Source organism: Ambystoma mexicanum, chromosome 7p (assembly GCF_040938575.1).
Source record: "Ambystoma mexicanum isolate Mex_15411 chromosome 7p, UKY_AmexF1_1, whole genome shotgun sequence".
In the NCBI taxonomy this organism is placed as follows: Eukaryota; Metazoa; Chordata; class Amphibia; order Caudata; family Ambystomatidae; genus Ambystoma; species Ambystoma mexicanum.
Genome location: NC_090939.1, coordinates 249,454,312 through 249,479,310, shown reverse-complemented (window position 1 = coordinate 249,479,310; position 24,999 = coordinate 249,454,312). Strand labels below are relative to the sequence as shown.

The 24,999-nt window shown below is 48.3% G+C and overlaps 1 protein-coding gene across 4 annotated transcripts in view; it reads left to right on the top strand.

Moving 5' to 3' along the window:
• ITSN1 (intersectin 1) overlaps positions 1 to 24,999 on the top strand; it is a 3,188,156-nt gene that overhangs the window by 2,070,272 nt on the left and 1,092,885 nt on the right. The gene's annotated exons all lie outside the window — the stretch shown is intronic.

The window sequence follows — 24,999 nt, the reverse complement described above, 5'->3', positions numbered from 1 at the left end:
CTCCGAGTACAGCACTAATGAAGGGAAAGCCGCCCAGCGGTAGCTTTTGTTTACTACAGCTGACTGGCTTTTCCTTCATTAGTGCCGCAAAAGCCAGCACAGGAGGGCATCCATTTCACAAAATGGATGCGCCCATGTGCTTGCTTTTGCGAATTTTGAGCTTGAATAGCTCAAAATTTTACATAGGAAGTTTTAAAAAAGAGAATGCTAGTATTTTTTTTTATGTTGCCTATCTATTTTTTAAATACATTTTTTTACTAGACCATGCCTTTAACAGTCTACTAAAACCCTCTCTTGATGGATCATTCTTTGCATTACTGAATGCTGCAAACTAGCAGTAAAGAATATACCACTGTATCTCAAAGAATACTCTACAAGGGGTGTAATGAAGACCGGCTTTGCAAAGTGGATTTTCAACCTTAGATATCTGTCGGTCGCCAACATGGGCACCCCTTCCAACCTTTTCAAATAATTACTGCCTAAAATTCATGTCTTATGAGGACACTAGTTTTGGTAGAGCAGTCCTGCAAAAGTTCTTAGTGTGATGGTATTCTTCCTCATTTGCTCCCCTCGGGGACTGCTTTGCTGCTCTGGGAGCGTATAAAAGATGAGGATGCAAACTATTAGAAGAACAAATTAATTATGCCTGGTAATGTTCTATTTGGTGAATTCTCCTCCCACAAATTCGTCGCCCTTCCTGCTTACTCCACATAGAGCTCCTAGGACACATCAATAGTTTTTGTTTGTGGTTCAAGTTCCCACAGCTGCTAAACACTGGACAAAATGGTTGAATTGAGGTCACATGGCGTGGTACCTTTTATATATGAGCTGGATCCTCTCGAGGAGGGTCTGTGCCAAAGCATACCTCATCCCCTTTAATTTTACCATTATTTCTTTTTGCGTTTCTTGCTGTCGCTGCCTGTGAAGTATCTCAGATGAGGAATCTGTGAGAGTAGAATAAATAAGGGATGACATTACCAGGTGTCAGTAACTTGTTCTTTGGGATGTTTGATAGAAATTGATTAGACACTTAGTTGAATACAGACTTCATTCGATGGACAGTGTAAATGGATCTGTTACAGGGGAGAGCCCTTCAGGCAGCTGTGGCCCAAATAACACTAGAATAATGGCTGCATGTTGCTGATTGAGGTACTTCAGAGTTTGTCCAGCTCAGACTTTGTGAAGCTTCAAGCCACACTTTTGCCCCTTCTACCTTTGTGTCACGCTTACCTGAATCTCTGCAGGAGTGATGGAGTCCTCCGGCACTTCCCTCTGTTAATCCTTCCAGCAATATTGGACAAGTAGTATCTGTCAAAAGAGTGATAGGTTAGGATGATGGGTAAAAAGCCCTAACCATCCTTCCCCTGTCCCTTCTTAATCTAGGAGGTTTTGTTGCCCTTAACTAGGGCGTGGCTCACCTTTCTGTTTAATATAGAGAGCTCTCCATCCTGCTCTTGCAGGGGTGCAGTGTCTGGGGCCCGGTGGCCGTCGTCGTGAGATGGTCGCTAATAGCGGCTAATGTTCAGGTATGTCTTTTGTTCCAGATCGAGTCTCTGGGACCAGTTGCAGCACTGGTTCTCTTGTGCCAAGACTAAATTCAGGAAACCTGTTCACTCACTTGATTCGGAGTTGGCCTTGCAGGTAAGTTAAGATACCAGGTAAATTCAGTATCCCAGTTGCCTCACTGGGTTAATTGTATTGGTTGCAAAAAACGTGATTAAGAGCCTGAATGCCGAGAGCATGCAGTGGATGAAAGCTTCTAATTCTAACCTTTTGTCTTTTGCTTTATACAGGACCTCTCCGGACGTCACCAAGATGCTGGACGGCTGGAGGAGCTGGAGAAAGGACCAGAAGTAGTTCAAGGCGAAGACCGCACACCGAAGGCGAGTTTCTGCTGGTGGTCTTGGAGCAGTATCATCCGAGAGCGGCGGAGAGAGTAGCAGTGTCCTCATGCGAAGCCTGCTGTTAATCACCTGTTCTTTCTTCCTTTCCAGGTGCCGGAGTGCTGTGGGAGCAACTGGTCGCAGGTGAGTAACTCCGGCGAAGGCGCCCGCTGCTAATCTCTTGTTCTTCTTTCCAGATACCGACAATCGCGGAAACCAAACAGAGAAAAGGGTAAGCACGAGGATTCCCGGTTAGCGTGTGATACAGAATTCACATGAAGCGCGTGTTGATATCTGGGCGTGGCTTATATAGGCAGCCACGCTCAGAGACTAGACCACATTGCTTGCTTTGGGCTGGCACCCACAGTCCATGTTGGGGAAAGCAGGAAGTTCTCGTGATTGGATGATGAGGGTTCTTTGGTGACAAGCTTCTAACTCTAAATGCCCTCACCCATGCTGCTCCTGCCTGCCTTCCCCACCTGCCCCCATGAACCAAACATAAAAAGGGTCTGAAAGTAGAACCCAGGCCCGTAACCATGACACTTTGCTTCCATCCTGATATCCTGGCCAAGCACTACCTCCAATTGTTGATCAGGTTAACAAGTCGCTCTGTGCCGTAGTTCATGAGAACCCAGTTTCCATGTTGCATGAATATGTCTCGGGAGGATAGCTCAGGGGCAACATGCTCGCCTTTGAAGCAATACGACACGGAGCACCAGAGGTTCGATCCCCGGGTCCGCGCTTAGAAACCTCTGGGTATTAAGCGTGTTATAAATAACCTATGTCATGAATAGGAAGCACATTTCATATTGATCCCATATCATCTTACTGTGAGCGAGGTCCATGAGGCTCCAACTTTCTCCTTCAATGGATTGCATTCTCCCCCGAGAATCCTCATCCCTTTTTCCGTGCACTCAACGCACTGTTTGGAACACGGACCAAAATCTGTAAATCTACGATATCCCTTACAGACCCACACAATATTTGCATGTGGTGCCTTGGAGTGGAACATGACATCGAGCAATGTGGTTCCTGTCAGTCGATGAATCCGAAGGCGGTATGGAAACGCTCACCAAAACTGGCACTAGGGAGAGGTATCCATCAAAGTCGCTGGATTGATTCGTTACCAAGTCCTCGAATGCAGATGCCGCAGGGCCTACTCCGGTTGCCAGACATTTGGTCGAAAAAAATTCGTCGACAGGACATTTGGTCGAAACCATTTGGTCGAAAACCAAATGGTCGAATTTTTTTTTTTTTATTTTCGTGTTTTTTTTTGGGGGGGGGTTCCCCCAACTCCCTTTTTTTTCTAAAAAAAAAAAACTTTTTTTCCCTAAACTACAACCTAAAAAATATATATATAAATAAAAAAAAATTCGACCATTTGGTTTTCAACCAAATTACGTCGACCAAATGACTTTCGACGAAATGTCCGGACACCCCCTACTCCTGAGGAGGACTGGGAAAGTAGGCACCATCAAAAAAGAAAATCAAAGAAAAGGATGCACTCGTACAATGAGTCCACCACTCTTCCTCATCCTTGCATAAAAAGCAGTACAGACACAGGTTGCTTCGATGCGGATGCTTCGGATCAGATGTTGCGTGCCCAGTGCCACGCCACCCCACCCCATGCATCAAGTCAGATGCAGGACCTGGGCTGTGTGCTGGAATCCAGGAGAAATTATTTCACATCCATGAAGACGATATTAGATGAGAAAGGAGATCCCATCCCTTTACGGACGGAGCCCTTAGTAGGGACAGGCGTGGACCCAACTACCCAATTTCATGACTGACTAGGCAGGCTTACTTGAGATGGCGGCAGGTCTGTACAACGTAAGTGGGATGAAAACATCCCCCAATGTTGTGATGTAGCGGGCATCCCCCTCTGCACACCGAAACGTGTTGAACGTGGCTACAATGGACACGATTATTCACCTTCGACCACAGCTATGGTCAATATCAAATTCAAGAAGATGTACAAGACGACAAGAGGCGATCTTTTCTTCCTCATGGTGCACCCGATGCCTGAGGAGCTGGTGGTCCAGATTGTGATTATGAATTCTAGACCCTGACCATCGCCCCTCCCTATGAACAGGAGGTAGTCGAAGATAAACGTCTTTGCCAAGAAGTTTTTAGCTTCTAGATGTATGGCGTTGAAGGCAATTTAATGCCTCCTGTGCCTTTGCAAATACTCCCATATACTTTGGAGGGCTATCTCGAAGGTGGCTGATCATCTCCCTAAGGGAGAAATCTGGACCGGGTTTCTGGATATCAAGGATGGTAAGGAAATGGTATGTTGAAGCCTCTAGCCCGGCCTTGACACAGCAAACTGTGTTGGGAGATTGATGGGCGAGTCGTTGGTGCTTTGTCGAGCCTCATACCTTCAGGGATCCGGCTTCTTGCTGAATGTACAATTGATGTTTGTTGACGTGGCCTTCGGTGAGGACTCGGTTGGACCGAAAGCTAATGAGTCCCTGTAGAGTCTCATGGAATCCAAGCTGGCAGCAAAGTTGCTGGGGTTGGCAGTACAGCAACTATTCCTGTGGCTCTAGAGCAAGGAGCTTCAGGTGCTACACTCCCTTTCTTTGTAAGAAGGACAGAGCTGACACACCAAGACCAAGCAGGGGCAGAACATTTTCGTACCCTTGCAAGGGTAGTGGGGCAATTAAGAGCCAATGCTCTGTGGCCTCGGCAGGACCGGCTAGGCACACTCTTCTGCATTTGGAGGAAGAGTCTCCAGGTTCTGCGGCAGGTGAAAGGACGTTACTTCTGATGCCTCTGTCCTCAAATTGTTGGAACTATGATATTTCCTGCCCTCATAAGGCCCCAGGACAGACCACCACCTCTTACTCAGCAGCCGGAACCTGATCTCCAGGAGGAATTGAAAGTTCTTCTCTTGAAGGGTTCTATGGAGGAGGTGCCGGACAGGGAGGTGGGAATGGGCCGGTACTGCAGTTACTTCTTGGTGCCCAAGAAGGGGGGAAGGACTCCTGGACCTCAGGGTCTTTGAAGAAGTTTGAAGACCTAGAAGGAAATTCTCCAGGCTCTACAATCCCAGGACTAGTTGGTGTTACCGCTTATGCCCACGTGCTGATCCATCGGATTTGATTTTTATTTGGCATTAGATGATTAATACAGTGCTGTAATACAAGCCGATCAATGAAAACTCTACACACACAGATAGGTCTACAGATGTTTACGAAAGGTCATTAGAGAATTTATTTGGCAAAGGTGTATCAGCAGAGAATTCCAGGCTCGGGGACCTGCGACAGAAAAGCATTTGTCACCCCATGTAGTGGTTCTAGAGGTGGGGGGTGGGACTACCAACAATTATCCATCGAGCGCAGAGATCGAGAAGGTTTATACTTTATAATTTTGGATATTAAATAAGCAGGTGCGAGATCGTGAATACATTTAAAGACCAAACATAGCAGTTTGAACTGTATTTGCTCCTGAACTGGGAGCCAATGAAGGCTCTTCCGAAAATCTGATCGGAAGCACAGCCGGTTCCTAAGGTCCATCATCAGGAACTGTGGTAAATCCTTGTAGGTCGACTCTTCTTCCTTGGGGGGGGGGGATGGGAGGGGTCCCCTTCCAGTGAGGTGGGGCTGCTACCCGATAGTCTCCCTGGGGGTGGTAATCAGTGGGTGGATCTCACGAGGAGGGATCCCCCCCCTATGGGATTTGGGACGACTGTCCAGGCAGAATGTGGCATACCCAAACCATATCCCCACCTTCCTCATCCTCCTACGCTACACAGAGTCCCATGATCGCCTGGCGACTGCCCTTGGGTGGTAGCAGTGCGCGGTATAAATCAACATAACATAATCCAACACACTTCCATGTACCTCATTAGGGTAGATGACCTGACCTCCCTAGAAAATACTGCGACGAGGAAGAGTAGGGACTACCTATGTGAGTCATATGCAGTAACTGGGACGAAGAACAACACAGAAAACCTAGTTGAGTGTGAGAACATCAATACTGATAAGAGGAAGAGGCGCGGAGCAATACATAGTGCCCCGCAGAACCAACATGACCGGCCTAGACGATGTGGAGCAAGCAAGTTCAAGTCTGTGGTAAAAAGGGAAGAAGGACTACACAAGTTGTCTGACCCTACCTGCAGGAACTCGGAAATTCGAATTGAGCTGAAGGAACGGAGACGCTGGGAGTGCAGAGGCAGAGACACTTGCCCGCCGGCAGAGGAGTCCCCGGTAGCTTTGCATTGGTTGGACCAAAGAGCGAAGCAAAGACCAAGACAGCCTGCTGACTTGGCGGGCTGGCGTCCACAGATCGCTGGAAACGCGCAGCCCAGGGGCAGAGCAACACAGTGAGGGTGCTTTAGCACCTGGAGATTGCAAGAAGCCTGAGTGGGGAAAAGAAGCCCATGAACAACCAGAGGTCGCAGGTAAGAACCCCGAAGAGGTCTGGGTAACAGGGACGATTGGTGGGAACCCTGAAGGGCAGAAGAGTTGCAAAGAACGGATCTTGAGGCACATCGAATAACAAAGTTCCCCCAAAGTCTTCTTCATAGTCACAGTACCTGGCAGGAAAGTGAACCAGGTGAGCTGTGAACATTGTGGTTTATCAGAAAGTTTTATTTTGGTAACCTTCATAGCTGACCGTTATCATAATTTCAGATGCCATAGAACTGTTTTTAATGGCATTTTTGACGTTACATACCAACAACAGTTTAACAAAGGGGTAATGCAGGTATTATCAGTGCGCCATACCTGAAGAACCATATGTTCATCCCCAGTGCGAGCAGTGCAAATTGTCCAGTGTACTTCACATTGTCCAATCCTTGCGCCGTTGGGTAACTGCATCTGTTCCCATCGCTTCCCTTCACCTGTGTCCCCTCTCTGGGCCATGCCGCACCTGGTGCACCTTACAGCGCTACTGGTTGTCACTCCATTCCCGCTAAACCCATCCCAACTTTGCATGCTTCCTTCCCGCCTACCTCCACCCCTCTGCCCGCCTTCATCCATGTAGCCCGTGAGCCGCTCCCCCCTCATCCTAATGAGCACCAGGGGGGCCCAGGGTCCTGTGCAGGGAACATCTCCTGTACTAGCGTGTTCCACGCCGTCATGTCATCACTGACCACCTGTTGTCCCTTTGTTTGGGAGAATTCTTATAAATGGTTAATTTCCCTTACCTACTGAGTCCCTCAGCAGCTTTGCTGGTTTTTTATGAATTATTTTTTTCACCTGTTAAGAGTGTGAGCCTTTTTCCCACTCTTACATGTGTTTTGCTCTGTGTGTTTCTCACTGTTTGTGTGATCTTGGTCACTGGAACCTCACCTACTCCATGTGCACCACTTTTGTGTGTGTTACACAGCACCTTCAGTGCAGTGACACAGGGTTGTCTTTGAGACTTCCCACCGACTCCATTTTTCCAGGGGCTGACTACTGTCCCCCAGAAACAGGTAAAGTTGCCATTTAACTTTATATAGTCACTTTAAACCACAGACCCAATACACCCCTACTTACATGGAGTATTGGAAAGGGTTAACGCCTATCCCTTTTTGTCTGTACCTCTTGGGGCATTGTTTCGCTCCCTTAACATTTAGACTTGGCTGGTGGCAGTGGTATCTACCCTAAATTTTCTACCGCGATTTTCTTATATAAACGTAGTAATGTTTTAGGCTATTATATTAGCCTCAAACATAAACACGCTTGACCATTTATTTTGGTACTGGCTGGGTTTATTCGCCATTTCTTTTTGTAAAAGTCTTTCTTGTGTTTTACTCTGCACGCCAAACCGGGGATGATACCTTTGTTCGATGTCTTTTCACAGGCTTCTGCACAGAAGCCCTCCTTAAGGCTCCTGATAGTCTAGTGGGGCAGGATGTCAGGGAGGGATCTTCGGACCTCTGCCATGGGTTGCCTTAGCAACCCAAGTAGCACTCTTGTCTGATTGGCTAAGGGGACTGGCCTTGCCAGGCCAGCCACCCTGCTATGTGATTGACAGCCAGGCTGTATGAATGGGGGAAACACTGCATAACAAGCAGATCTCTGGGACTGGAAAGACAGAGTCGCCACTGGAACGAAAAATCCAACGAGGAACTGGAAGAAGAGGACCCCTATCACGACTGAACTGCCCGGTGAAGCCCTGCTGCAGGTCCGAATCTCCAAATCCGTCGACGGAGAAGATCCTCAAGGAACTTCTTCCTTTGAGCTGGTGGGACCTACCAGTTTGCCCAAACTACAAGCCAGGACCCCTCCTCTAGTCGAATTTGCTGTACAGAGCTACAGTGGCCCGGATAGCCAGGAAGGTCGGACCCAGCTTGGGTTTTAAGGAGCGCACCTTTTATTCGTTGTTTGGCGCTGCTGTTGGTTTCTTCCCTGGGTAGTGCAGGACCCCCCAGTCTTCCTACTTCTGATCAGTCCGACAGTTGCTTCAGGAACCGTGAGCCTGCAGGAACTACCAGGAACGTCTGCCTCAGCTACAGCCCCCTCTCCGCTTTAAGGTACTGTGCAAATCCGGTTGTGCGTTTCGCTGACCCGCAGTGAAAGTGTTTGAAATCTTTCTCCAATCCGAGGGCTTGTCCTTCTCTTCTCTTTGAACTATCTTTTCTATCAACCACAACCAACCTCGTCCGGAATCTGTGCCACAAACTTTACCGCAAACTACATTGAACCTATTATCTTGAGCAAAAGACTTTTGAACTATTGACTTTGGCCCTAAGCCTTTTCTATCTGATTTTAACCTTGTAGCCTCTCTTGTTCAATTGCTCTGATTACATATCTGTTGGTGTTGCCTAATTTCTAATAACTTTGTCTTTCCCTCCCTTCTAAATTGCTGGAGTGCCATTTTGCTCCCACTTCATTTTGTGAGGTTAACTTGTCTGGCATTTAAGGGAAGTGGTGTGGTGTATTTATGATTGTGATTTTTACACTTGCTTAGAAAGGTGAACTGTTATACAACTGATAAGTAAATAAATATATATTCTTTTACTTGGAAACCTTGAGTCAGTGTTTGCCTGAATCATAGTAATTGCTGTCCTTTGTGTAACTATCTTGTACTGCTCACTTACTCTTGAGATAAGTCTGGCTGCTCCGCTACTACTACCACTAGAACTGTGTAGGGACAGGCCTGTACCAAAGGTGAAATTGTACTGTCACTTGATGTCTTAACGGTGTGTAGTGTTCCCAAAGGGTACTGCATATAATTCTGCCCAACACCCTTGTACACCGCCCTGTGCCACACTATTGTGTCAGCCTCCGCGCATTTCTTTAAGTCGCCCCACCATGCCTCTATGCGGGGACCTTCAGACTTCCACGCTAAGGCATGGTATGGTAATGTTTATTTGTAAAGCGCCTATACACAAAGCAAGTGTTTCAAAGTGCTCGGGAGTGGGGGAGGGTTAGGGGGACAAGGGGCAAAAAGGCGATCCTTCGTTTGGCCAAGACACAGACCAGGTCTTTCATCTTTGTCAAATGTGCCTCTGTGCTGCTGCAGGTATAGTCCTAATAGGCACGGCTTCGGCAGCCACTCCTGCATTTCTATCCACCCCCCGCCCTCCTTCCTGACCCTGTGCGCTGTGTTCTGCCAAAAAGCCCTAATCACTGAGCACGACTAAAACATGCGTAGCATCCCTGCCGAGTCACCTGCAAACCTGGGACATTTCTGCTCCTGCGCTCCCTGGAACTGTGAGATGACTTGTGGGATGATGTACGCCCTGTGTGTGACTTGAAGCTGGTTCTGCTTAAACTTAGTGTTCCTGGACACCTTTTTTGTGTATATTGGTGCTCTAATCCATTCCCGGTCTGTGGAAGGTCGCCCCAGATCTTCTTCCCACTTCGACTTCACCTTAAGTTCTACTTTTCCGAGCTCCTCCAAGATCAGCTTGTAGAGCCTCGAAATCGTATGTCATCCTTCCACCACATCGTAGAAGGCCTCCAACATGGGTTCCCCTTCCTCTCCCTTCTTCAGCCCCGGTCATCTGACGTCTGCGGTCCTAATAAGGCTGTAGTACAGCAACCACTGGCCCCTGGGAATGTCGTATTGGTCTATCAATTCCTGGAATTCCACCCATTTTCTTTCCTTGTTTAGGTCTCCCAGGGTGATTACCCTGTTTGGCTCCCCGTGTGTTCGGTAGCTAATGATCTCTCCTGGATTTCTCCCGCCTATCGCGGCAAGGGGTATATTGTCTGTATGCAGATCCTGTTTCCCCACTATCTTCCAAAGTCTGTGCAAGATTCTCCTTCCCAGGGTCACCAGTGCTTGGCGTCCCCCACCAAGAGTGCCTCCCTCAGGTAGTACGGTGCTACCTCTCCCCGCAGCAGCTCCGTGTCCAGCGAGCACTTGGTTGCCAGCCATGTTATGACCAACTGCAGTGTTCCCGCTAGGTAGTACACCTCTGTTCCTCAATCTAATCCCTCCATCCTTATCACTCTGCTGGTTGTGCTAATTTAATTATGCCTTATGCAGCCAGCTTTATTTCCTCTGTGGGCTCTTCCACACCAGGCTCCCTTAAGTCCAGCTCCTGCTCCTGCCAAAGGCCTTCTGCCATCACCAGCTCGTCTCAGCCTGTGCGTCGGAACTGTCACTGCCCCCGGCTTCAAGAGAGGAGCGCGCTGTGTCCCTGTGCTTACGCTCCTCCCCTCGCCCACTCTCCGGCGCTTCTGGAATACTTTTTATTTTTTCTCTTATTTCCATCCTGGTGGGGTTCCCTTCACTTTCCACTGTTTCTTCGATCATTGTCGCTGCCGTCTGTGCCTCTCAGCACTGTAAGTGTCGGCTTGTCCCCTGCGCCCCCTCTCCTCTGTGATCCCAGCTTCGGGGCCGGTCACAGCCGTGTCCTGCTTGGCATGCTGCCTCCTCAGGCTTATCAGCCTCCTCTTGGGCGCACCGTTGCTTTTCTGCCCCTCACCTGCCACAGCCTCTCAGTGGAAGCCACAGCCCACAGTGCTCGCATCTCCTCACTGCTCCCGACCTCTTCTTACAGCAGCACACCGTCAATCTTCTCTTGCCTGAAGGTGCCCAGTAACTGGAACGGTTCACTGTGCTGCCGCTCTGTGCCCAGGCAGCAGGTGCCACCTTTCTGCTGCATGCATCACTTTCTCTCAGCCTCACTTTCTCGGCGGCCCGTGGCTTCCACCGTCGCACCTGCACTCTCCGTTAGTTGGAGCAAGTCACAATGTGTTTTATGCAGTTTTCAGCGCATTTTTAGCTGTAGGGTTTATCTTCGTAATGGATCTGGCGGGAGCTCTCCGGGCTCAAGTCTTTACAGCATGGCTGCTGGCCAAACACCCCTTCAGATGCCATAGATATATTACAATATTGTCCATATCCAATATTCTGTCACCTTGAATCCCGTCCCATACCACTCTTGGCACCACAAACATACTCCACTTTGCAATCTTGATAAGACTACATGTCATAGGACTGCAGACACCATTCTACAACTTGACGTTATATATTGTTCCTCCAGGCACCCATCTTCTCCTGCAGCCTGTCAGCCACAACGTTGGTCACACAGGGAAAACTGATAACCAGCGCAAGCTACTTCACCGTGCCACCACATCATGTGGTTGGCCCAATTGTCCTCCTCAAAAGTGTCTGCCGTTGGCCCTCACCGTGAGACAAATCAAAATAGGCTATGTTAGGAAAGCCATCAGGTTTCTTCTCCCCGGTATGTTGTGGAAACGGAGTTGATTTTATGCTCCACTTCAAATGCACCCCCTCTGCCTCGTCTATGACCCAGAAAAACTGTACAGAGCACTCTTGTCCACCTTCCACAAGGTGAACTGGCCCCCCACACTGCTCAACCTCGGGGCAAAACCACCTTCTGTGAGCTAGAACGCTGTACTCTCAAGAGCCCTCTGCGGCCATCTTTGACTACTGTGATGAATCTGAAGGAATCATCACTTCTTCCCTAGCAGTGACCTCTTCCCATATGACATGGGGGCGGCAACCGCGGCATAGTCCTGACCCTGGGGGCGACTATAGGAGGGAGATGGTCTATGGGAGGGTGATTCTTAAGGAGTGTTATTTATTCTCTTTCGCCAAAACCCATAGCCCAAGCTTTACAATCCAATATGCCTTGTAAAATTACTGAAAATGCCTTCCTAGATTCCACATATTGATCTTCCAAGACTCACTTGCCTTCTGAAACCATTGAGAAATGTCACCCCGGATTGGTATAAAAGTGATCAGAAATGGACTACAACTCCCATAACTATTAAAGTAAAAGGACGAGGAAGAAGGAAGGAGTAATGCAGATTACCAAGTCTGGTGCGCGGATGCTGCAGTCTATTTGGTTTCATTTTCCCCAAAACCATATTGGTACTATTTTACTCAAAAGAAAAGGAGGACTCCCGGAAGAGAGCGCCTCCCTGGAAGGGCTGCAAGCAAAAAAGTTGGCAGATGGAGAGAACTGGATTATCCTGTCGGGATGCTTATTCACTGCAGACGTTGTTTCCAACAGGTCTACCGAGGCTGGACCATTAAGAGGCCTGGAGAAATTACATTCTGAAAAGGCTACAGAAGAGGAACATAGAGCTTCCTAGCGATTTGCCACCCGTCATATCTCCTGAACGGCAAAGTAGCCGTAGTAACAGAGAAGGCTTGGGGAAACCGGAGAAGTGCTGGAAACCTGAAAACCTGACATGGGAAGTGTTCACCCTGCTGGATGAAGGAGCATGGGAAAGAAGTTGGCACTTGACCCCATCGAAGGTCCGAGGCAGTTGGTGGGACCAGCTAACACCAGAAAGACGAGACTGGAGTGGAAGAAATAAGAAAGGCTGCAAGTAGCACAACACCGCCTGGGTGAGGATGCCAAACCACACGGCAGAAACACTGCTATTCCTGTAACACCCAGGGATATGAAAGACCATTGTAAAAAAGCTAAGGGTCCATATGAACAACTAAGAAGGTACAAGCGGGAAGCAAGCAAGTTTTCCTTGGCCCCAAAATAGAGAGCGGGCAGAATAATTACTACTTGCCGACAGGGAACTTTAAAGAATTGGGATCCCAGAGTCAGAAGGTGAAAGAGGGGGGGCGGGGGTGAGCACCCTCCCTTCACTGGGAATAGAGAATTTTCTGAACCATATAAAGAACATTTTGAAGACCAGAAATATATGAAAAGCGAAGATACCCTTCATATACATGGTGGTATGAGAAAGACCCTGACTGGTAAATATTCCAAGCAATTCCAAGTGTATGAGATCAGGAAGCCCTGGCAGGAGAGTACACCAGGCAGTCAGATGTGTGTAACTACTGGATGCCTTGGCAGGAGAGTATATCGGGTAATTACAAGTGTGTAGGGAACAGGATTTTCTAAGTAGTGGAATAGCAGAACTGTATTAAGCATATGTGGAAAAGCCAAGTCCTGACAGAAGGATTTACAAAGCTAGGGAGCTTTGGTTGCAATAGTGCTATTGTGGGCCCCGAAAGAAATCAACAACTTACACTTACGTCGCGTCCCCTTTCCTCCATAATGCATGGGCATTCCTTCCAAGAGACGGGCGATGGAACCTTTTTCACCATAAATAAATGTCTTCCTCTTTAAATTTAGAGGCGCGCTGCGGTGCGGCCCTGGGAGCATGCACTGCCCTGACTCTGCCCTCCAGCGCCACACCTCAGTACCCTTTTCCGCATCGACTGGTACGGGCCGAATTCACCACCGCTCCTGGCTTTGGCTTCAGCCATGTAATTCCACACGTGGATACTTCATCTCTTCTGTCTTTTTTGTCTTTTTATCATTCAGGTAGTAGGTCCTCAGGCGTCAAGCTCCTCCCTGGTGCATGTCGACTTCTACAGGGTTCAGCAGGTGTCCATCCTGCGACGGGCTCTTCCCGACTAACTACCCCCATGCCTTCTGGCAAGCTTGTACCGCGTGCAACGCACTTTCATTGAGGGCGCTGAAGAACAGACTAGCCAGGTGGAGGGAGCTCTTCCAGAGATTGCCTCCAAAAGACCTAAAGGACTTCGTCTATCATCGATCCAGGCCCAAGGTTGGGCCGCTCTTTTCCAGTGCACCCCGCAAGGGAGACTCCTTCCCAAGGACTCGCCCAGACGGGAGGGACCATCCAGGTCCTGGTACAAGTATCAAGACTGAATCAGCTACCGGCTGACAGGCCGAGGGGTCAGTAGATCCTCCCGGTGACGGTGCTAAGGGACTGGAAGGTTCTTTAACTGGGTCTTCACCCAAGGGGCTTCAACCTGGTACCGGTAACATGTCCGAGGGGGCGCCTATACGCAGTTCTACCGGCAGATCCGCTGAGGGCGAAATGCCTACTGGGCCTCGGCCTGAGGAACAGGGTAGGCCCTATGATCCACACTCAAGAGTCCTGGACGGAGCAGGGCACAGTGAGCAAAGCAACACAACGCAGGCATGTGGAAGGCTGCTCGACAACATGGCTGCCGATGACAGAAAATCCAGACATCTGGCCGACGCCGCTCCATGGAAGGCAGCAGGCTGAGGGTCGTGTGTCAAGGGGGGACTGGTGTCAACCAGGTATGTGGCCTACAGCTTACCCTTCCTTCGCTCAAGGCAGGATCCCACTGCGTCCATATGGGCAGGGCATGCAATGGCTCCAGCAGCCCCTCACTACCCCGTCAATATTGCCTACCACCAAACCGGCCTGCGAGGACAGGTTCTTTGAACGGTTCCTCATGCTCATGAAATCTCCTGGGATGGGGGATATCCTCAGGGACGCCATCAGGGATCTGCTCCCGCCAATGTTGACGGCACCGCAGGCTCAGGTGCAGACGCCCCTGGGCCCTGTTCAGCCTCATGTCCAGGCAGATCTGTAACAGCCTCAGCCTCTGGTCTCCACACCGCAGCCCCCGGCTCCCAACTCCCCTATTCCGGTCCCTGACCAACAGGACCCTCAGGCGGACACACATGAGGAGGAAGACCCCGACACACCATCTTCAGCCAAGGCCTTCCACGAACGTCTGGCAGGGCTTGCAGAGTACTTGGGCCTTCCTCAACCCAAGTTCGAGCAACCAGCAGACGGGGTCTTCGCAGAAGTCCTCACGCTGCTTCCCGTGACCAGAGCGGGGATCCCGATGGAGAAGGACATAGTTGCCTTGGCCAAGAATGGTTGGCTCAAGCCCCACTCAGTTCAACCGGTGAACAAACGCATGGACGCCAACTAGTAAAGGCAGATGGAGGGGGATACACTCTTGCTATTGGCCCATCCTCAGCCACATACTATATCACAAGCCTCAGTCGTCCTCAGCCACCTCCTCTGCGGCGCTGCTAGACATGGAGGAGATGATCTTGGGGGCGTGCAGGAAGAAGCTGTATTCCAGCACGTCCTTGCACCTTCGTCAAGCTAACGCAGATGCGATGCTGGCAGCCGATAACCAGAGGCTCTGGCAGGCAATTGTGGATTTCCTCCCAGAGCTTCTGGCGCAGAGCCAATCATGATTCAAGGCGGGATTGGCAGAGGCCAAGATGGTGGCGCAGGACATCATGGAGTCCACCGTGGCCCACATTGAAACCTCTTGCTGTGCCATCTGCATTGCCACGGACGTGAGAACAGCCTGGCTCTGTGCTACGAAATTTAACCCGGATGTCCAGGATCGCATCTTAGATCCTATGTCCGAAGGGGATGACCTCTTCCACTACACAACGGACGAGGAGCTCGACAAAAAGAAAAACAGCTCACAAACAGCCAAGTCTTTATCCATCTTGACAACGAACACACCCAAAACGTACACCGAGTCACAGCAGCGCTCGGACAAGGGACGTACATGCGGATGGCTGGCACTCTCCTTGAGAGAGTGAATTGAGCAGCTGAAAACCGTTAAACACCTTTAGCGATGATATACCTTATAGCCTTGTGTCTTGGAAACACAGAGGATGCTCACACATAGTTTCAAACAAAGAAATTGTGAAACTTCTTGATCAGTTCGACTTTATCTTATTGCAAGAAACATGGGCTGTAGGTAATTTGATGTGGGATGGATTTGGAGTTGTAAATCTGCCGGCCAAAAAAGGCACTAGAGGTCGACCCAGTGGTGGACTTGCCTTGGCCTACCGCTCGGATATTGCAATCACTATGGAGTCTAATGTCCTGATATTAGATAGCGCTATTACCGTGACCTTTAAAATAAAAACCAAAGGAGATACTATCGATATAACGATAAACATCTACTGGAACACTGCCATATATAACGATGACCAACTGAAAAATCTGTTTGGGATCCTAAACAGGATCAGTAATTGGTTGAATACATATCCAAGTGGTTCTTTGCTGTTATCAGGGGACCTAAATGCAGACTGTAATTTGACGCGAAGCGATGTGGGCCACGGCTGCTTTAGGGTCCTCTTCCTTATTGGCAAAGAATAAAAAGTACAGAGGTAGTTTATGGTTAGAATTTGCAGGAAGCTGGGGTATGCAGCCTACGTTTAACATCACACCCACATGGTATGCAAGAGGATATAGTTCGATAATCGATTATATATTTGTGAGTAATCAACTAGAGGTTGTCTCGAGCAATATGAAAGTACAAAGAACTGATGTTGGTGATCATGCAATGATTTCTATTAACTTCCCTTGGGTAAAGCCATTCCATATAGTGACTCATTTTGTCAAGAGGGTAGAGTTGAGTTCTGCAGGTACTCGTGTGAAATGGACCCCACATAATCTTACGAAATTTAACACCATAATGTTACATGATTATACATCATATCCTCTTGAATTTAAAATTGAAACCTACTCGGGGATTGCATTTTATGACCATCTGGGTCTAATGCTGCAATGGTCCACAGTTATGAACCCTTTTCAGCAGGGTCCTGTTAAAAGTAATATACACACATTTGACATAGAAGTGAAATGTCGTAAAGCCCAATTAAGAAAGGGAATTCGGACATTTAAAAAAAAAGGTAACATTGCACGTGATTAACTAAATATAAAGGTAAAGCATGGCAGACAAACCTATAAAAACGGGGTTATTGCGCATCGTTCTGCCCTTGCGCAAAAAGATGGCGAGGCAATGCTACAAGCAATGAATGGAGGTAATACATGAAATGTTTGGACTATAATAAAAAGTACTGAAATAACACAGACACAGCTGGCGACTAATCCAATAGATGCAAAGGTGTGGACCATGTACTTCAAAAATCTTTAAGATTGCAGAGGTGGAAGCCATTGACCAATATGGGTTTAAAGCTTCGTGGTCTCTAGATTTATCTGTAAGCAATATTTTAAGTCTAATTCGGAAAGCCAAATCTTCAACCACTCCATGCCCAAATAACCTTTCATTCGCTACCTTGAAACATAATGCAGTAATGTGGGCTGGTCTATTGTATTTTTGTTTGGAGATATTATAAGCTCTAAAAGTATCCTAGTGTCATGGAAGATATTATGTTTTATTAATATTTAAGAAGGGTAACTGTTTTTAATTATCGTCCGATAACGTTAACAAACGTTGAGTCTAAGATATTTGCTGCCATAGTATTGGAGAAACTGAACATATGGATTAACGAGCAAAGTATATTAGACTTTAGGCGAATTGGATTTAGGAGATTTATGGGAACAGATGTGGGTAGTCTACTAGTATCGCACCTACTGAGTAAGGCAAGAGTTAAAGGGAAAAACTCAGTTTATATTGCTTCCATGCACTTAACAATGGCATTCGACATGGTTGACAGGAATACCTTACGGAAAACCTTGTACGAATTTGGGATTGATAAAGGACTACTTGAGCTTATAATATACCTCTACTCTGATATGGTGATGAGAGTACGACTTAACAACAAGGGTTTACTGTCTGATGCTGTCTGTCTTCTGTCTGTCTGACTTCTGCAATCACTCCTTCACCTCTGGAGTCTTCCCATCCCCTCTCAAGCACTCCCTTGTGCACCCCCTTCTTAAGAAACCCTCTTCTGACCCTTCCTGCCCAGCTAACTATCGTCCAATCTCTATCACTCCCTTCCTGGGCAAGCTCCTGGAGAAACTGGCCATCTCCCAGCTTAATCTCCATGCTGAATCTGTTGGTAGTCTTCATGACCATCAGTCTGGCTTCAGAGCTGCCAGAAGCACGGAAACTGCTCTCCTGAACATCCGTGAGGACCTGCTCTCGAACCTTGACTCTAACATTCCACGTGTTCTCATTTTGCTTGATCTCTCTTCTGCCTTTGATACTGTCAACCATACCATCCTGCTCAACCGTCTCCGTGATAACCTGGGTATCACTGGTCAGGCTCTGGCGTGGCTGACCTCTTTCCTCTCAAATCGACCCTCCACCCTCCCAGGTCCAACTGATGTCTTTCCTATCTGACATCTTTTTCTCTACCTGTGGCGTCCCCCAGGGATCTAACCTCGCTCCCTGGCTGTTCAACCAGTATCTGGCACTTATTGGCCACCGCATCGCTGCTCTCTGCCCCTACTTTCAGTGCTATGCGGATGATACCCAGCTCATTTTCAGGCTACCCTCGGCCTCCTCTTCTCCTTCCCTCATCTCTGACTGTGTTTCTGCTATCCAGGAATGGTGTGCCGCCAACGACCTCTGCCTTAATGCCAGTAAGACTGAGATTCTACTCATCGGCACTCCCACTCCCTCCTTCCCTGCTGCTATCTGGCCGGCCTCTCTGGGCCCTCTTCCGGCTCCTACCTGCAAGGCAAAAAACCTCGGGGTCATCTTCGACTCCACACTCTCCTTCTCTCCTCACATATCCGACGTCTCTAAGAAGTCACACTACCAGCTACACCGCCTTAGAGGTATCCTTCCTTTCCTCTCCTTCCCCCAGAAGCTCACTGTCTCTAGAGCCCTGGTTCTCTCGAAGCTGGACTACTGTAACAGCCTCTATCTAAATCTGCCCGCTTCTACTCTCCGCCCTTTGCAACTCATCCAGAACAGGACTGCGAGACTTGTCCTTGGCCTCAAGACCAGGGACCGTATCTCTCCAGGACTGAAATCACTACACTGGCTCCCAGTGACTGCGATGATCAAGTTCAAAACCCTCTGCATTGTCCACAAGGCCGTCTGGGGCCTTGGGACAAAATACCTTCAACTCTCTCTTCCTAAATATCTTCTTTCTCGAGCTCTTCGCTCATCCGCCTCCAACTCCCTCAGGGTCAGCCGCTTCTCCAAACGAGTTGGGGGCAGATCTCTCTCCGCTGCAGGGGCCTCCCTCTGGAACAGCCTTCCTGCCTCCCTGAAACTTGAGGAGAACCATCTCTGGTTCCGGAAGCACCTCAAAACCTTCCTCTTTGCCTCCGCCTTCTCTCCCCCTCTCCCCTGCTAATACTACTGAAACTGCACTGAATCTGCAACTGGGCCACTCACCGTTCTTGGTCCTTGGCCCAGCCACTCTCCCCTGCACTGCCTCCCCGGCAACCCCTACACTGCGGGACTGTCTGTATCCCTACAGCCCCCCTTCCCAGCACTTGTCTGACTTACCTCGCACTTGCCAGCAGCTGGCCCTTGTTGTTTATCCTGTATGCTGTATGCTAATAACCCTGTACTGCACTTTCCCCTCTCCCTTTCCCCATGCACGTTTCCCTTCCCCTCTACACTTGCACTTGCGCGATCTGAATGACACCTGGCCTAGTAGGATCGCTGTCTGTCTCCACTTGTCCCCCCCACCCCCACCGCCTCATCGCACCTTGAAACACTTGTGTATAGGCGCGTTACAAAAGCCATATCATTTCATATATCATGCAATTCATACCGACAGCGGTTTAAGTCAGGGATGCACACTTGCAGCAACCCTTTTCAATTTATATGCATCTCAAGCCAGAAATGCTCTAAACGTGAGTGGTCTAATTTCACCAAAGATATGTGGCATAAATGTTAAGTGGGTTGCGTATGCGGATGACTTTTTGTTGTTTGATGGTACAAAGGTGGGATTGCAAAGACTAATAGCTACATTTGAGAAATTGCTTTCTGTAAGGAAACTGTTAATACACCTAAGAAAAACAGTAATATTTCACACAGGAGTCAGAACTACTAGACCTTTAACACTTACGTGGGGATGTGGAGGACTGAGAATCAAAAACCAATCGGTCATGAGCTATTTAGGCTATTCATTTGCAAGTTCGCATTCATCCAGCTTAATAACAATCTAATGATGAAAGCATCTGCGACTGCGAATAAAATCAAAGCGATCGAAAGGAACTATGGTAGATTTACACTAGCGCCCTGTATACAATTTTATCGCATGAAGGCGATTCCACGTCTGTCCTATGGTTTAGAGTTCCTTCCCGTGGTATGTTAGGCAGAAACCTGTGCAGTTCCCTTGGGGACCATTGCAAAAGATTTAGGACTACAGGTGGTTGGCAGTAAACCCAATTGGTAGAAGTCTGTACCACCCAGATTTACCTGGTAGCTGTGGCTGAGCAGTCAGACTTCTCTCAAGATGACGTAGGCAGTATATAGAGTATACACAATAGGTACAGAGAAACAGTAGCACAAGCAAACACTGACCAGAGCTTTGGTGTAAAAGTATATAATTATTTATTCAAAGACACACTTGTAAATTGCACTAGCACAAAAAGAGATAAGTAATTTCAACACACAATCACTATTATATATATTCAACCCTGATTACTTATTAGACAAGTCTTAATGAGAAACACCACTTATTTTCAGACAGAGGTGAGTGCTTAACATAAGATGGCACTCTAATAAGTTATAGAAAAAGGGAGGGAAAAGGCAAAGTTATGGAAGCACAGTATTTCAATACTTTCCAAAGAACCACAGTGAGGCAGGTTAGGCAATGTCTACTGGAGAGCAAGGGAGTTCAAATGCCAGGCCCACTCTTAGAGGGAGCAAGCGAAATGTGTCCAGGATCACACAGTGGGGTTATGCCCAAAGAGTCTTTGGAGATAGTTCATAAAAGATTGAGATCCAGTCAGGAAAAGTTAGTTAACAGGTCCCAGGCTAACCCAGGTTAGAAAGTCGAGGATTTACTGTCACCCCGAACGATCTGTCGCAAGGGAAGCCAGGTGGGACACAGTACCTGAAGTGGGAAGAACGCTGCAGCGGGTGCAAGTCGGTTATTCGTCCAGAGGAAGAGGAGGTCTCGACGTGGAGGAAAGATGAAGGTCGCTGCACTGCCAGGGAAGAAACCAGCCGCGGAGTTCTCCGGTTACAAGGTACTACCCTTTTCTTCGCGGTAGTGGTAAACAGTGGTATTCCGGTTGCCGGGGTGCTTGGCACAGGCAAGGCGGCCACAAGCTGGTCCAGGAAGGCGAAAAGATGGGCAAATCGGTTATCCCCACCAGTCAAAGGAAGAAGACTCTCTGGACTGGAGATCTCCTCTGTCGTCGGGAAAAGGGGTGAGACGGTTCAGCAGGGCTCCACTGATGGTGTCGTTGCAGGTCGGCTCGGCTTCTCCCTCCTCGGATTCTTTAGGTCCTGTGGCGACTTCTGAAGTTCCAGTCCCCAAAGCCCTGCTTTTATGCAGAAAACCCCCATTCATTCAGCCTAGCTGTCACTCAAACATGCTAAGTGGTGAGCCGGGTGGCTCACCACTTGGGCCAATCACACAAGAGTGCGACTTGAGTTGCCGAGGCAACTCAGTCAGGGTGCCTAAACCCCCTCCCACACCCCCTGTGGTACCCAGACAGAGTGGCACCAATTTTGGAGGCTTTTGTGGAGAAGCCCGCCAAAAAGTGGAACAAAGGGCTCGACTTGGGTTGGAGTCACAGAAGCGAACACAAACGCCATTTTGGAACCAAGTTTCGGCAAAAAATACCAACCGGTGAATTTATATTAATTTAATAAACCAGCGGTATATTCGAGGCTATATTAAAAATTGGTAGCCTCGAACAATGGGAAAATCCCATAGGAATATATTTGCGGTCGAATATAAAAAGTAGTATCCACTGCCACCAGCCAAAACACGGTTGGGGGGGGGGGACTGGACAGTGCCCCCTCGAACAACAGACCCCGGGGCAATCAAATTGCCCCGACCAGTACGTCCACAATATGATGGATTGTACTGGTTCTGTTCACAAATTAAGACTAGTAAAGCCAATTGTGACTTTACATGCCCTGGGAGACAGTAGTCAGTCCCAGGGTATGGAGTCTATGTTTGGGGGTCGCTAGGACACCCCTGGGATACTGCACCGAGGGTGCTGTGTAACCCACATATCAAAAACACATGAAACCCTATGGGGTAAAGGACCCCATAACCCATAGAACACACACAAAGTCAAAGGAACACCTCAAATCATGTCTAAGAGTGGGAGAAAAAGAGTCTCACTTTTAGCAGGAGAAAAAAATAAACCCCAAAAATCCAGCAAAGCCGCTGGGGGACTCACTAGGTTTGGGAAATTAGCCTTAACACTGAATTCTCCCTAACATGGTATTAATACCTTATTTGAAGAAAATCAAAGCATGTGTCTGGCGTAAAGTATTGTTTTTCATTCCAAAATGTATTCCCTTTGAGAAGATACGCTATGAAATTGGGTTACAATCACTTAAAAGCATTATGTTCTGGAAAAAGCTAGCTCTATTGAGAAAATGCCTAGTGTCTGAAAAAGATTCCATGTATTATTATTTATGTAATGATCTGGCAGGGTCCTTCATGTGTTCTCTCAAAAAAGAATGTGATACAACTTTTGCCGACGTGGGGTTATCAATTGATACCCTCATTAAGAATCCAGGCAAAGTAAAGGATCTTGTAAAAGCTTTTCACTGGATAGAAAACAATACTGTAATATTCTAGTCTGTATTCCCAAACCAAATCATTTTGGAAGTGGACACCGACTCCGGAAAAGTACATAATGAAATATCCTTCCCGAGTCTTTAGGAATAGAACTATGAGATTTAGGTTTAAAGTATTACATACACAGGAGATTTTGAATATTCGGGCAAAAAATGAAGTGGAGTTAAAATACTGTAAGTTCTGTCAAATAATCAGTGCGAAGGAGTTATTAATCCATCTACTATTGATATGTCCAAGCTTGATGGCTCAAAGAATTGAATATTTGTCATATTTGCTTTGGCACGAAATGCTTCATGGGAACTCTGTTTTGAAAATAAGAGTGATTTTTTGAAGACCATTTGTGACTTGGAATAATTTGCAATTTGTAATCACTCCGTCTGTAAAATATATGAACATTTTTTTAATTCGTGGAATAGCATAAAATTATGGTATAGTAATATACATTTTTACGTTGGTGATGAATTATTGTTTAGAAACTATTTTTTAAGATGTTGTGTAATTGTGAAATTTGGTATGTTTTGTTGAATTTTATTAATTGTGGAAAAATTTAGTTTTGTAAAGGTTTATATAAACCATAAACAATAATACAAAAATAAATAAATAAAACATACAGAGGGTTCTGCAGCTTCCAAGAGCGGAGGTCCAGGCAGCCTGACCGTTCGCTGACTCAACATCGGTGCAAACAACAAAAGTGGGGGGAGAGGGGTAAGGGCTTTTTCCAGTCCTCCTCCTCCCCAACAGCCTCAGAGGGAAAGAAGGCATGACGCGCCCCTCCGGGTCCACGTGTGGGGGGGCAAGTTTGCCCTCCATGCATATTTCTGGTACCAGAATTTTGCGGACCCCTGGATCCTCTCTGTAGTCTCCACGGGGTACCGCCTCCTTATCCCAGCCTCTTCCCCTCCTCTCCCACAAGTTAGGACAGCAACTCTTTTGGCCGAGATCCGGTCGCTCGTTCAGAGCCAGGCAGTGGAGGAAGTACCAGCCTCCCAGCGAAGCTTGGGTTTTTACTCAAGGATTTTTGCCATTCGGAAGAAGAAAAGGGCAGGCCTGATAGTTGTGCTGGACCTTTCCACCCTCAACCTCTCCCTACCTCTACACAAATTCAAGATGGTTACGCCAGCTTTTATAGTGGAGACATTTTGCAAAGGAGACTGGATGTGAAGGAGGCCTACCTACACGTCCCAATCTGGCAACCTCATCGTTCTTTTCTACGATTCAGAATCATGGGCTACCATTTACAATAAAAAGCTGCACGAGCTGGGTTTTTCACTCAACCTCAAGAAGTCGCAGCTACAGCCCACACAGACTGACCTTCTTGGGTCTCATTTGGGAGACGTGCTCTGAGAGAGTTGTCCCCTCGGAGGACAAGATCACGGCCCTCAAGAGGGCCACCGCGCACTTCCTCAGTAGAGAAGGGACTTGGGTCTCATGGCAGCAGTCCTCTTGGCTGTCCCCACACGAGACTCGGGATGAGGAGGATACAGCTGCGCTTGGCAGCCTCTTGGAACCAGTAGCGAGGCTCTCAGTCGGAGATGATCAACATTCCTCCATCACTTCACCCGGACCTCACATGGTGGTCCAGGGACAGCAACCTTCGGCTGGGTGAGCCCTTCCGGCAACCTACCCCGCAGGTCACCATTACCACGGACTCCTCTCTCGAGGGTTGGGGGGGCCACCTTGGACAACCATGCGTCCATGGCACCTGGACTTGGCAGGAGCACCACTTCAATTGGCTGGAACTGAAGGCGATCTGGCTGGCACTCGGAGCCCTCCTTCCGGTTATCGAGTGCAAGGTCGTCCTCATTCAAACAGATGGCTCAACCAGCATGGTTCTATGTCAACAAGCATGGAGGTACCAGATCCCCCCCCCGCTGTGCTGGCTTGCAGTCAGCATGTGGGAATGGGCCCTGGAGTACAACATCTACCTCACAACTGTCCACCTGCCGGGGGAATCCTACCTGGAGGCAGAAAGGCTCAGCAGACTGTGTGCCGACAACTACGAGTGGCATTTGAACGACAGAGTACTGCAGGAAATCTTATACAAATGGGGACACCACCGGGTGGACCTCTTTGCCTCCTGGGACAACAGGAAGTGCCAACTGTCCGCTTCCTGGCAAAGTCAGGGCCAGGGCTCCCTGGGCAATGCTTTCCAGATCCAGTACGATGGAATGACCACAAACGCCTTCCCGCCCACATCACTGATACACAAAGGGTGATATGCAAGATCAAGGAATCTCGCCACGTCAGCATCATTCTAATAGCACTGTGGTGGCCGGCCAGGCCATGGTTCTCAGAGCTGTTCAGCCTCTCGGTGAGGCCGCCCATCCGTCTCCCAACAGGCCCAGCACATCTTCTGGCGCAGCAGGGGTGCAGGGTCATCCACCCTGCGCCACAGAAGGTAGCCCTCACAGCGTGGTTCCTGAGCAGGTCACGCTAGGTCACCTCACCCTTTCCCAGGCTAACCTAGAGAGCATACAGGGC